Below are 14,744 nucleotides of genomic sequence, written 5' to 3'. Positions count from 1 at the left end.
TGAGTGAGTGAGTGAGTGAGTGAGGGCTTTGCCTTTTATTAGTATAGATATATAGAGTGGCGTGAAAAAATATTTGCCCCCTTCCTTTCTTATTCTTTTGCATGTTTGTCACACAAAATGTTTCTGATCATCAAACACATTTAACCATTAGTCAAATATAACACAAGTAAACACAAAATGCAGTTTTTAAATGATGGTTTTTATTATTTAGGGAGAAAAAAATTCCAAACCTACATGGCCCTGTGTGAAAAAGTAATTGCCCCTGAACCTAATAACTGGTTGGGCCTCCTTTAGCAGCAATAACTGCAATCAAGCGTTTGCGATAACTTGCAATGAGTCTTTTACAGCGCTCTGGAGGAATTTTGGCCCACTCATCTTTGCAGAATTGTTGTAATTCAGCTTTATTTGAGGGTTTTCTAGCATGAACCACCTTTTTAAGGTCATGCCATAGCATCTCAATTGGATTCAGGTCAGGACTTTGACTAGGCCACTCCAAAGTCTTCATTTTGTTTTTCTTCAGCCATTCAGAGGTGGATTTGCTGGTGTGTTTTGGGTCATTGTCCTGTTGCAGCACCCAAGATCGCTTCAGCTTGAGTTGAAGAACAGATGGCCGGACATTCTCCTTCAGGATTTTTTAGTAGACAGTAGAATTCATGGTTCCATCTATCCAGCCTATCTATATCTATATCAAGCCTTCCAGGTCCTGAAGCAGCAAAACAACCCCAGACCATCACACTACCACCACCATATTTTACTGTTGGTATGATGTTCTTTTTCTGAAATGCTGCGTTCCTTTTACGCCAGATGTAACGGGACATTTGCCTTCCAAAAAGTTCAACTTTTGTCTCATCAGTCCACAAGGTATTTTCCCAAAAGACTTGGCAATCATTGAGATGTTTCTTAGCAAAATTGAGATGAGCCCTAATGTTCTTTTTCTTAACAGTGGTTTCGCCTTGGAAATCTGCCATGCAGGCCGTTTTGCCCAGTCTCTTTCTTATGGTGGAGTCGTGAACACTGACCTTAATTGAGGCAAGTGAGGCCTGCAGTTCTTTAGACGTTGTCCTGGGGTCTTTGTGACCTCTCGGATGAGTCGCTCTGCGCTCTTGGGGTAATTTTGGTCGGCCGGCCACTCCTGGGAATGTTCACCACTGTTCCATGTTTTTGCCATTTGTGGATAATGGCTCTCACTGTGGTTCGCTGGAGTCCCAGACTGATAGATCTCAATTACTTCTGTTCTCATTTGTTCCTGAATTTCTTTGGATCTTGGCATGATGTCTAGCTTTTGAGGTGCTTTTGGTCTACTTCTCTGTGTCAGGCAGCTCCTATTTAAGTGATTTCTTGATTGAAACAGGTGTGGCAGTAATCAGGCCTGGGGGTGGCTACAGAAATTGAACTCAGGTGTGATACACCACAGTCAGGTTATTTTTTAACAAGGGGGCAATTACTTTTTCACAAAGGGCCATGTAGGTTTGGATTTTTTCTCCTAAAAATAAAACCATCATTTAAAAACTGCATTTTGTGTTTACTTGTGTTATATTTGACTAATGGTTAAATGTGTTTGATGATCAGAAACATTTTGTGTGACAAACATGCAAAAGAATAAGAAATCAGGAAGGGGGCAAATAGTTTTTCACGCCACTGTATCTTGTCACGCTTGGGTCACAGATTTGCACAGAGACACAGGAGGTCGTAGAAACAAGAAGGATTTTTATTCAAACACTGCAAACACATGAGCTTAAACGTGCTCCATGACAAGTCAGAGATGACAGTTCCGCTAGGAGCAGAGAGAGAGAGATAAAAGCAAACAATCAATTCCAAAACCGACAGGCACTGCTCAAGGCTTTTAAGTTAGCGGAGTATCGCATGAGGCTTGTATTATGCGTTATAGCGCAAGTGAGAAGGTAAGGAGCAATGTGAGGGTAGTCTGTATTTCAGGGGTATTCCCAGGGCGTCTTTGTCCTCTTTGGGGTGCGATCACCCCTCCAGCTTACACCATCCCCCTCAGCTTTATTCACATTCACGTGAATCAAGCTACTCTCTGTACCAGGTTCAGGTTCATGTAGTCGTGATAATACATCTGCGTTGACGTGTTCAGAGCCTGGTCGATGTTTCACTGTGAAACTGTAAGGTTGTAAACCCAAAAACCATCTCATGAGGCGAGAGTTTGTGTCTTTCTGTCTGTACAACCATTGAAGTGGAGCATGATCAGTTACCAAAGTGAAGTTTCGCCCCCACAAGTAATAGCGAAGCGCTTCCACAGCCCACCTAATTGCCAAGCATTCTTTCTCAATTGTAGAATAATTACGCTCTCTAGGAAGTAATTTCCTACTCAAATATGTGATTGGATGTTCTTCTCCATCAAAAATCTGGGACAGGACTGCGCTTATACCAAACGCACTTGCGTCTGTTTGCAAGATAAAATCTTTGTGAAATCCGGGTTCCTTAGAACCGGATAAGAAGACAATGCTTTTTTTAAATCGCTGAAAGAGCGTTCTCAGTTTTCTGTCCACAAGATAGGTCGTTTTTCTGCCTCTAGTAAGTTCTGTAAGAGGAGCAGCTCTATGTGCAAAATTTGGAATGAATTTTCTGTAGTAACCAGCAAGCCCCAGAAAGCGCATACCTGTTTCTGTGTCTCAGGTCTCGGGTAAACAAGCATTTCTTCTATTTTCCTTAACTGTGGCCTAAGTAAACCCTTGCCCATAGAATAGCCTAAGTAATGAGTCTCGGACATGCCTAGTTTACATTTCTTAGGGTTAGCAGTAAGGCCAGCCTGTCTCAAGCTTTCAAGAACGGCTTGAAGCCGCTCTAAGTGTGTTTTCCAATCATTGCTAAAAATCACGACATCGTCAAGGTATGCCCCGGAATATTCAGAATGAGGACGCAGGATCTGATCCATCATACGCTGAAAAGTTAGAGGTGCCCCGTGAAGACCAAACGGGAGTCTTGTAAATTCATAGAGTCCGTCAGGAGTCGCAAATGCCGTTTTCTCACAACTGCTAGCCTCTAAAGGCACCTGCCAATAGCCTTTCGTGAGATCTAGCGTGGAGATATAGCTCGCCTGACCCAGTTTTTCCAACAGTTCATCGACACGGGGCATGGGATAAGCATCAATTTAGAGACCTTATTCAAGCGTCTGAAATCGATACAGAACCGAACCGAACCGTCTTGCTTTGGGACTAATACGACTGGGCTGCACCAGTCACTTTTACTTTCACGAATTACACCCAGTGTCAGCATCTTTTTTACCTCTTCGCACAATATTTCGCGCTTCCGTATCGGAACGGCGCATCTGTACGAACATCAGGTTCAGTGGTAATTTTATGTTTTGTAATGTTAGTCTTGCCTGGTAAATCTGAAAAGACATCAGTGTTCCGTTCTATCAAAGATAACAGTTCTGTCTTTTGCGTGTCAGTAAGATCGTTACCAATGGTAACATCGGTCTGAGAAACAGCAGCCAAGGAAGTGTTAACCTCTTGTCGGTCGTGCCATTCCTTCAAGAGGTTAATGTGTAAAATCTGGAATGGTTTGCGCCGGCCTGGTATTCTAACCTTGTAATTTACCGGACTCATACGCTCCTCAATAATGGCGGGCCCTGCCATTTAGCTAAGAATTTGTGTGGATCCAGGGAACCAGTACCAAAACACGATCGCCAGGTTTGAACTCACGGAGCTTACTGCGCCTATCGTAAAGACGCTTCTGAGTTTCCTGTTCTCGTTGTTGGTGTTCCACAGCAATAGAGGAAAGCATAGAAATTCTGTCTTGCAACGAAATTAGTCGATCTGCAAAGCTTGGACCTTGAGCTGCTCTCTCGTTTCCTATCCATTCCTCACGTACCACATCCAGGATGCCTCGCGGCCGCCTGCTGAATAACAACTCGAAGGGACTCAAGCCAGTGGACGCCTGTGGTGATTCTCGCACGCGTACAAAACAAAAGGTAGGACAGTGTTCCATGTTGTGGGATCATTATGAGCAACTCACCTGATCATCTGTTTCAATGTTTTGTTAAATCGCCGGTTAAACCATTCGTTTGAGGATGGTAAACAGTAGTACTCAGTTTCTTAATAGCAAAGCTGTCACACAATTGTTTCATCATGTGAGAAGTGAAAGGTTTCTCTAGGGATACCAATACGAGTAAAAGTATCACATAGTGCTTTGGCTACAGTCAAAGAGTTGGCCTTTTTCAGCACAATCATTTCTGGATATCGTGTCGCATAATCAACCAACACCAGCAAATATTGGTACCCATCCTTAGTCTTAGGTAATGGTCCCACAATATCTAATCCCACACGCTGAAAGGGAACTTCCAATATGGGCATAGGACAAAGGGGAGCCCGAGGAGGCTTATAAGCAGAGACGATCTGGCAGTCTGGACATGAAGTACAAAATCGTTCAACATCTTTTCCCATATTAAGCCAATAAAATCGTTTTGATAACCGGTCTCTAGTTTTGTCGGCACCGAGGTGCCCCCCCAAGATGTGTGAATGTGCCAGATGCAAAACAGTTTCCCTATGTGCTTCAGGTACCACCAGTTGTTCAATAAATTCCCCCCCAAATGATCTGAGATCACTCTGAAAAGGCAACCGTCCTTTTCTATAAAGTGTGGGGTTTTCACCCCCGAATTACGCTCTTGGTAATAAGAGTCATTAGCAGAGCGAGCCTGTTTAAATGCATATTCTAATGAGCTATCGGTATGCTGCAAACGCACAAAATCTGATTGTTCGTTAATGCTCGGTTTGTGTTCGGAGGCGTTTGCAATCTGGGAAGATGTAGAAGGACCAGCCCATTCTGGAAGATTGTCGGGGGTGACCTCCTCCGTCTCGCTGGAGAGATCGGGTTCAATATCTAAGTTGGGCTCTAGATTTTCCCCGGCCACTACCAGTTCTTCGCCTTGGTTTTCTTCTTCTTCTCCCCCCCTACTAAGTTCATTAGTGGACTGGACTTCCCTTACATTTATTAATCAGTTTTGGAAAAAGGGCATTTCTCTGTCCTATGAGTAATGGCCAAGGGCATAAGTCTGAAACGGCAGACCAAACCTTAAAGTGGCGCACCCTATAAGTTAAAGGAAGAAGTAAAGTCTGATAATCTTTAACATCACCATGTACACAGCGTATTTTTACAGTCTCACAGTCTCTAAGGCATTGTTCATTAAGACAGTCTTGTCTCACAATACAAAGGTCACTTCCCGAGTCTAACAATGCTGAGATTTCTCTGCCCCCCAATTTCACCGGGGATCAACAAGCCATCTTTTCCATCCAGATATGTAATAGTTGAGCAACAAATCTCGCCAGTCCAATCTCCATTGAATGAGCTGGAGACAAGCGACATTCTCTTGCCAAATGGCCGAGTTGATCACACCGAAAACATCTACGGAAATATCCTCTGCGACGTCGACGTCCTCTGTAGTGTCCACGGTTTCCACGGCCCGCTGTTGCTGCTGTCTCCCCAGAAACAGGTGTCTCATCTACGACTGGATTTCCCGGGGTCCTACCTGACCCCATTCGATTTTCAGGTCATGCAGCTTGTCGATCGAAGCGACAAGAATGTCCTGGACGTTCGTTCACAGGTTGTGAAGCAGCACAAAATCCACCGCTCTTTCTCCAAGCGGACTGTGAACCCTCCAATCGTCTGGACATAATCGTTAATGATTTAATATCATGACATAGAAATTCATCTCGAAGAACTGCAGGTATGCCGGCCAGTAATATATTCACGACAACTGTTTCCATCACGTCTCCTTCAAACCAGCAGTGCACTTTATGTATCAAATCCTGAATTTGCACATGGATTGGGTCATCCATGTTTAGTTTCCAGTCTTTAAGTTCATAACTTTTAGACATCTGAAATAAGTCTTCGGCGGCATCCATCTGTGCAACCACTCTTGGTACCACTTGTCACGCTTGGGTCACAGATTTGCACAGAGACACAGGAGGTCGTAGAAACAAGAAGGATTTTTATTCAAACACTGCAAACACATGAGCTTAAACGTGCTCCATGACAAGTCAGAGATGACAGTTCTGCTAGGAGCAGAGAGAGAGAGAGATAAAAGCAAACAATCAATTCCAAAACCGACAGGCGCTGCGCAAGGCTTTTAAGTTAGCGGAGTATCGCGTGAGGCTTGATTACGCGTTATAGCGCAAGTGAGAAGGTAAGGAGCAATGTGAGGGTAGTCTGTGTTTCAGGGGTATTCCCATTTGTCCTCTTGGGGTGCGATCACCCCTCCAGCTTACAATATCTATATATATATCTATCTATATATATATATATATATATACATACACACACACATTATATCTATATTTATATCTATCTATATATATATCTATATATAATACACATACATATACACACATATATTTATATACCCTTTGGGGTGCGAGCAGTTGTTGCTGGGGGTGCCAGAATCCATCGAGGAAGAAAAATGAAAAACATTATTTTTTTTTACAAAATTTTAATTTATCTATCCATTCCTAAATAATTAAATGGGCAGGCTATTTCGTATCAATGCAATACGCTGCTTGTTAAAATGGATGACTTCCACTCTTACGTGTACTTAGTGCTGCATGGGTATTATGAACTATCGAATCTGTTCAAGTTCTATTTAAATTTTTTGGAATGTAAGTTAAATTTAGTCATCATTGCATAAATTTTTCTTCACCATAGAAATTTAAAGACTAAATTCAGCTTACATTCCTACCAAAGATATTTCTGTCGACTAAATAGAACCTACTTATATTCAAATAGAACTTGAAAAGATATATATTTTTAATCTGATCGCGCATTGTAGAGTGACTTAACGTGCACCACATTGAGCCTGCGAACTATTGAGCTGTCGCCTGCCTGCCTCAATAAGTACCCCTTGCTTCACTCTTACTTTTTTACCATTCATTTAATGATGGGTAGTCGCGAAAAAATTAGAAAATGGAAGGAGGATTACACTGAGTAAGGCTTTACCAAAACAATTATTGATGGCGAATAAAGTATCCATTATTCATAAAGCTTCAATTGGTGATCTGTTTTTCTGCATTAACCTCATATTTTTTCATACTTCTTCTCAAACTGCACCCCCTGTCGGGAATCGAACCTCGGATGTCAGCGCTAGAGGCAAAGCATCTTGTGTTGTGCCACAGCATGTGGTTTGTTTATTTGACAGTATGTAGATCGGGAGGGATATACAGTATATATATATATATATATATATATATATATATATATATATATATATATATATTGTGGCACCCGGCCGGGACGCCAGGAGGACCAGAGGAGGGCTTGTACCTCCTCCAGACCGCGAGGGGGCGTCCGTCCTGGTTACGCTGGTGGCCTCGGGTAGAGGGCATGGAAGCCCAGCCCTGTAGGGGCCCGTGGTCACCGCCAGGCGGCGCCCACTTCCAGACCATCATCTGCCACATCCGGCCGAGGCAGGAGCCCGGCCGGGACACCCAGGAGGACAGGAGGAGGGCCTGTACCTCCACCAGACCACGAGGGGGTGTCCGCCCTGGTTATGTTGGTGGCCTCGGGTAAGGGGCATGGAAGCCCAGCCCTGTAGGGGCCTGTGGCCACCGCCAGGCGGCGCCCCGCTACCTGACCAGCCCTGAAGCCCAGCACTTCCACCACACCAGGAAGTGCTGGGGGGAAGACGACAGGGGACACCCGGACGGCTTCCGGGTGCGCAGCTGGCACTTCCGCCACACAAGGGCGTGTCTGCGGAGGAGTGCCGGGAAGCAGCTGGAGCCCATTGGGGTTCCCATAAAAGGGACTCATCACTAATTCTCCAACTTCCCATGTAGGTAGAAGGCTGAAATTTGGCAGGCTTATTCCTTACAGCTTACTTACAAAAGCTAAGCAAGTTTTATTTTGAAATTCTATGCGTAACGGTCATAGCGGTTGATAACGGTCGACAACATCCGCCATGTTGAACTTTCTTATTTATAGCCCCATCTTCACGAAATTTGGTAGGCAGCTTCCCTGAGCTAACCGAAACCGATGTACGTACTTATTTCAATGGTATGACGCCACTGTCGGCCGCCATATTGAACTTTCCAAACGTCACTAATTCTCCAACTTCCCGTGTAGGTAGAAGGCTGAAATTTGCAAGGCTCATTCCTTACGGCTTACTTACAAAAGTTAAGCAGGTTTAATTTCAAAATTCTACACATAACGGTCATAACGGTCAACAACGTCCGCCATGTTGAACTTTCTTATTTATGGCCCCATCTTCACGAAATGTGGTAGGCGGCTTCCCTGCACTAACCAAAACCAATGTACGTACTTATTTCGGTGGTATGATGCCACTGTCAGCCGCCATATTGAACTTTCCAACGTCACTAATTCTCCAAATTCCCGTGTAGGTAGAAGGCTGAAATTTGGTACTTATTTCGGTGGTATGATGCCACTGTCGGCCACCATATTGAACTTTTCAACAGTCTTTGTTACTTATGGGCCCATCTTCAAGAAATTTGGTACGCGGGTTCCCAACGCTAACTGAATCCTACTTACGTACATATATATGTCCATAGCCTGCAGCTCATTCACCGTGTGAGGCGGCGTTGGGTCCTCCATCCCAACGCCTCCCATGTTGTTGGCTGCCTGCCTATATAAGGCCATCCGTCGCTCCAGTCTCTTCATTCCCTTCCTTGCTTCGCCATGGGATTCACGTCTCCCTGCTGATAACTACAGCCTTTTTATTTAATCCACGGCTTCTCCATTGTTTTATTGTTCATTTATTATGATTATAGTTATTGTGTAGGTATTTTAGACTTACTTTACATTGTTCAGGTACCCATTTCCTTTATCATTCCAACAGTACCCGCACCGCATTAACATGTCTATTGAGATGGTCACCATCGATCAAAGAACTATCATTTACTGAGTGGTTTCCATGCCCAGAGATGGCACCTATCTTTTCCATTCTCTGTGTTACATATTGCACGGCCATATCAGGCTCACTCTTGATATCTGGAGAAACATTGTGTCTTATGTATTGAATGATTGGGACAGGTTCAAGGTGTGGACTGTTGACGGTACAGGATATAATTATACTACACAGGAGCACTATAAGAGTGAAATGCTTAAGCACTTCACCAATGGTTCTGCATGCGAGTTGATGGCTGCCGCTGAATTGTTCGGTTGTCGCTTTCAAGTGTACCGAAATGGCCAAATATTTTACACCTTTGGACAACCGCCAATGCCTCTTAAACATCTTAGATTCACAGGTGACGATTTCAGTAGTGGACACTTTGATGTTTATGAATGTTTAAACTCTCAAAAGCTGGATGTGAAGTTATCAATGAAACTGGTTGTATACTTACAACGCTTGACAGATGCCGAATGTCACTTCAACCCAAGTCCTACCAAATACTGTCGTAATTGAAACAAACCATGAAACTCAAACCGATTATGACAGCAGCAATCCGAGCTGTAAGATTTGAAACAAGATTACTGTTCACATGGCCAACTGTATGTTGCATGCTTAAGAGTAAGCTCAGCGCACACCTTGGTCATATTACAACCTGAGGGCCAAACTCACAATGTGGTATACAAAGAGATCCTTCACAAATAATTATTGGTATATTTTCCCTCAGTTTAAAAAGGTTTAATTTTCTTCTTAATAAAACTTTTAAGGCAGTACTTCGCTGCTGCGAAGCACGGGTATTTTGCTATTTATATATATAGATATAGATATAATGTGTGTGTGTGTATGTATGTATATATATATATATATAGATAGATATATAGAGAGAGATATAGATATATAGATATATATGTAGATATTAGATATACTGTATATAGATATTAGATATATATATATATAGATATAGACATATATACTGTATATATAATGTGTGTGTATGTATGTATGTGTATATATATATATATATATATATATATGACAGCAACACTCATAACAATGACAAAACAATTACATTGACAATCATGTTACGTTATTTTCAAAATGTTTCCTTTAATTTTTCATTACTTCTTTAACACACTACTTCTCCGCTGCGATATATGTGTGTAAGATAACTCCTGTAGCCACAATAAATGCCTTTACTGAATAGACAAACCGGGGTGAACAAGTTCCTTTCTACTGCAGCCACAGCCGTGACATCACATAAAAAACATCATTAATAACTCATAAACTTGCAATATTATTTAGGAAAATAGCAACATTTTACTCACCAAAAATTCAGATTATTTGTAAACAAAATCCATCCTCCTCTCTTTCCTCAAAAACAGTTTAATTACTCTGTCGTACGGATTATCCGTGCACTTCAGTTCCATCAAAACATCCCTTTCTATCGCATTCGAAGCTAATGCTGAAAGGCGAACCCACCCTATTGTATTTCTGGCATAAGTTTGAATTCGCTTTAGCGCTGAAAATATACGCTCGACAGAAGCAGTGTACACAGGAATGTTCACCGTCAAATATACCAATGTGAATAGCTGCCCCATGCTCTGGTTTTCTGATGAAGGAAGTCAAGGAGATCAGTGGGAGATTTTCCTAAAAAATCATCCATGGCATACATTACAGTCAGTTCTGTTTTTAGCCGAGACAGATCAAAAGCGCTCCGTGGCTCTTGTGTTAAACTGGAGAAGGCTGCATGCGTGAAATTTTTCTTGTATTCCCGAAACTTCTGGGGCTCGAGGTGCGTGACAAACATCAGGTTTTTGTCGTCTTGAAATCTGGTCTGTGTCTGGCAAATAATATTGTCCAGAATCCTGCCATAGAGTTGGCCGTAGTGCGCGCGACGATCTTTCGCTCGGAGCGTTATGCGTGCTTCAGTGGCCTCATAGAGTTCCTCATATCGGCTTCTATCCAATCAATGGGTCTGAATACGGTGACGTTGCCACACGCCTGCTAGAAGGCCCTACTGACACCAACTCAAAATTTGATTGGTTGAAGCAACAGGTTAATCGACATTTATTCTGTGTTAGAGTGCCTACACAACGGATTGTGAAAGCCTCTCTGCCTGGCAACAAATGATGGCTGAAATGTGATTGGTTAAATGCTTTAATACTAAACTCTGCCTCCCATGGCTATCGAGCTGCAGTCTATTCTCTCTGCCTGGCAACAAATGATGGCAGAAATGTGATTGGTTAAATGCTTTAATACGAAACTGCGCCTCCCACGGCTATCGAGCTGCAGTCTATTACAGTACAGTGTATGGGCGAAAATACATTCCAGTTATGACCATTACACATAGAATTTCGAAATGAAACCTGCCCAACTTTTGTAAGTAAGCTGTAAGGAATGAGCCTACCTACACGGGAAGTTGGAGAATTAGTGATGAGTGAGTGAGTGAGTCAGAGGGTCAGTGAGGGCTTTGCCTTTTATTAGTATAGATTTGGACTTCAGGCTTCACACATTATACACTTCATGTCTACATTTTGTCAATTATTACTAAAACATTAAAACATTTCTGAAAATATAAAACTCTGTTTTAATGATGTGTTTACATAGATTGTTATAGACACAGAACACACATGAAATGCATATATTCCAAATAACAATATATTATTTTCTCTATACAACTCACATGCAGGTAAATAGACTTGAGCTGGGAGAACTTTCTGCCCTTTCTTCGTTGGTGGGGGGATGGGATAACAGGCTGCTTGTGCTTATCGACACATTTGCAACACAAAAGACGCTGATGGAGAGGTGCGAAGGGATTTAAGGTGGGCTGGGATTACGAGTTTTTTTTATAGGCTTTGGTAATTCTACTGTTAAAAGTCTAGTGGCAGTAATTGGCCTTATAAAAGCAAGTGACAGGATCATTTACAGGTTAAATGGACTTTTTTTTATCTTTTTTATAGTCTTTCTATATATTATTTTATTAAAAAATATTTTTGTTGTCATTCTTTTCATTTCTTTGTTGATAACATCATGCTGTTTTTATATCAGTTTTTGTTTTCACAAATGGTTTCTTGCAGCATTTCCATCAATTAATAATGTAACAGTCTGTACTTTACATTAAAAATAAAGGGACTACTCTTTAAACCTTAAAGAATGAAAATAAACCATTTCCTTTAGGGCTATGGGTATTAATCATTTCCTTAACATTTCCAAACAATTGATGATGGGATCAAACCAATAAGCTTTGGGAAATGCTAGGGCATACAGTATAGATGATGCACAGAGGCTTCGCCTCACCCTTGTGGGTGAGTGGGTGAGCACACTAGAGAAATTGTGACAATGCAGTATAATGTAGTGGTAATGGACTTGGAGATCAGAATCATCAGGAGAATGAAACCAGAACAAGCAGCACCAAGGATAAAGTGGTGGAGATTAAAAGAGGTCTTAGCAATGGGTTCATAGAGAACATTTTAAGTGAAGTGCACTCATTTGTGAGTGTAGAGGAAGGGAGAAGAATATCAAAGTTGAATTAAGAGTGGATGAAGAGGTGTAGCACCAGAAAAGCGGGATTGGAGAGGAAGTAGGAAGAATGGAGAAGAGCTTGGGAAAATAGAGGATTTAAGATAAATAGGAAGAAGACAGAATATGTGAGTTTTAATGATAATTAAGATTCAGAATTTAGCCTGCAGGGAGAGCTATAGAAAAGAGTGGATACATTTAAATATCAAGGGCCAGTGGTAGCCCAAGATGGAAAACTAAATGCAGAGATGACCTATAGAGTACAGTGTGGATGGAACAATTGGAAGAAGGTATCGGAAGTATTGTGTGATTGAATAATTAATGCAAAGGCTAGAGCTAAGGTTTTTAAGACAGTGGATGATATACGGAGCTGAGACATGGCCAGTAAAAAGGGGCACAGGAGAAGAAATGAGAATGTTGAGATGAAAGCATAGACTTACAAAAAAGGACACAACAAGAAATAAGACAATGAGAGGTTCAAAAAAAGTGGGAGAGATATCTAAGAAAGAATAGGAAAGTAAGTTGAGGTGTTATGGACATGTGATGAGGAGAGACAATGAATATGTGAGCAAAAGAGTGACAGGATGGTAGTACAGAGAAGGAAAACAGGAGGCCAAAGCGGAAGTGGAAGGATAAAGTAAAAGAAGATCTGAAGGATAAGGGCTTGACTGGTAAGGAGATGCTGGACTGAGCTGTTTGGAGAAGGCTGATCAAGCACATTGACCCTACATAAAAGTGGGAAAAGAGGAAGATGAAGTAGATCAGACTGAGAAGTACAAAGTCATATTTCTTGATGAAACCACTTTCAGAATCCAAAAAGTATTACAGAGAGTTTACTGCTGAACAGTTCCCTCAGAGAAATGCATAAACATTCACATTGGTTTCATTCTTACAAAATAATCTAATTTATGGAATTACCATATGTAAATGTCTCCTCTAACAAGGGTAACTGTGACACTGCAGTGGCCAAGCAGTCTCTCATTCCTTGATTGTTCAGTGTGGCATGTCATCATCAAATAAACTTTGAATAATTTCTTGCTTGGCTGACTCAGCAGAACCCTCTGAAATAATCATCTTCAGCACGGTATCTGAGTTGCAAGGGTGTAGGTTAAAATTTCCATCCTGCATAAGATAGATTGATTACAATTATAAGGTCCCAGCCAGTCTCTAGCAGACTCATCACCATCCCTTTTCAACATCACCATTTTTAGGCATACACATCATCATCTGCTTATGATAACAGAGATGTATTCTAATTCTATGACCAGCTGCAGGAGGTCCTGAATCAAATACCTGAAAATAACATTATTGTAGTATAAGAAGACTAAAAAGTCACAAAGGTTGCTTATTTCAAATGGAGGAGTATATATATTTTTTATTTTTTAATTATACTTTATTAATCCCGAAGGAAATTACTTGGTTTTTTGCATACTCCTTGGGGTCAGAGCACAGGGTCAGCCATTGTACAGCACCCCTGGAGCAATTGAATGTTAAGGCCTTGCTCAAGGGCCCAGCAGAGTAGGATCTCTTTTGGCAGTGATGGGGGTTTGAACTGGCAACCTCTGGGATACCAGCACAGATCCTTAGCCTCAGAGCCACCACTACTGGAGTTTCCCAGATGCAATGAGTTTATGCTAGCATATACCTTGGCCCCAGAGTTAGAGAGCCATATTCTGCAGGTGTCCCTGTAGAAGTTAAAAAGATTGCAATCTATTGATCTAAAAAACAAATCTGTTTATTTTCTCTGTATTTACTGTACTCTTTAAAGATGAGAAGCAGCCAAGTGCATACAGGGAAGCTAAGACCAGTTAAGAGACCAGTACATTCTTACTTAGTTTTAGGAAGAAAAAGATCAAGTTAGCAAAAATACTTAGGTTCCAAGTTCCCATTTTTAGTTTTCTAATAAAAATATTTGCTCAGGTATGTACACATTTTATCTTTAATCTCAAGATTTAAACCATATGCAAGAGTGATACATATTTCAGTATGTCTGAGGCTAACAAGTAATTCATACAAAACACATTTTGTATCTGTTCCTTCATAAAGTCCCTTAAATTATTTCAAAAGCTATTTAGATCACCAAAATTAATGAAAAATATGTCTATTAGGCATTTGTATTAACATGTTACCAAAAACAAAAGTTTCTATTTAAATATCTCTCTCTCTCTCTATATATATATATATATATATACACATATATTGTCACAGGTGGTTGGGAGGCGACCACCCTGGTGGCTATGGGGACCACGGGTACAGAGCTTTGAAGCAATGCCTTTGGAGTCCTGGAACTCAGCACTTCCGTCACACCCGGAAGTGTTGTGGGGAAGAGGATCGGGGACACCCGGAGTGCTTCCGGGTGCGCAACCGGCAC

The sequence above is a fragment of the Polypterus senegalus genome, chromosome 1 (genome assembly GCF_016835505.1).
Source record: "Polypterus senegalus isolate Bchr_013 chromosome 1, ASM1683550v1, whole genome shotgun sequence".
Lineage (NCBI taxonomy): Eukaryota > Metazoa > Chordata > Cladistia > Polypteriformes > Polypteridae > Polypterus > Polypterus senegalus.
This window is presented reverse-complemented; position numbering follows the sequence as displayed.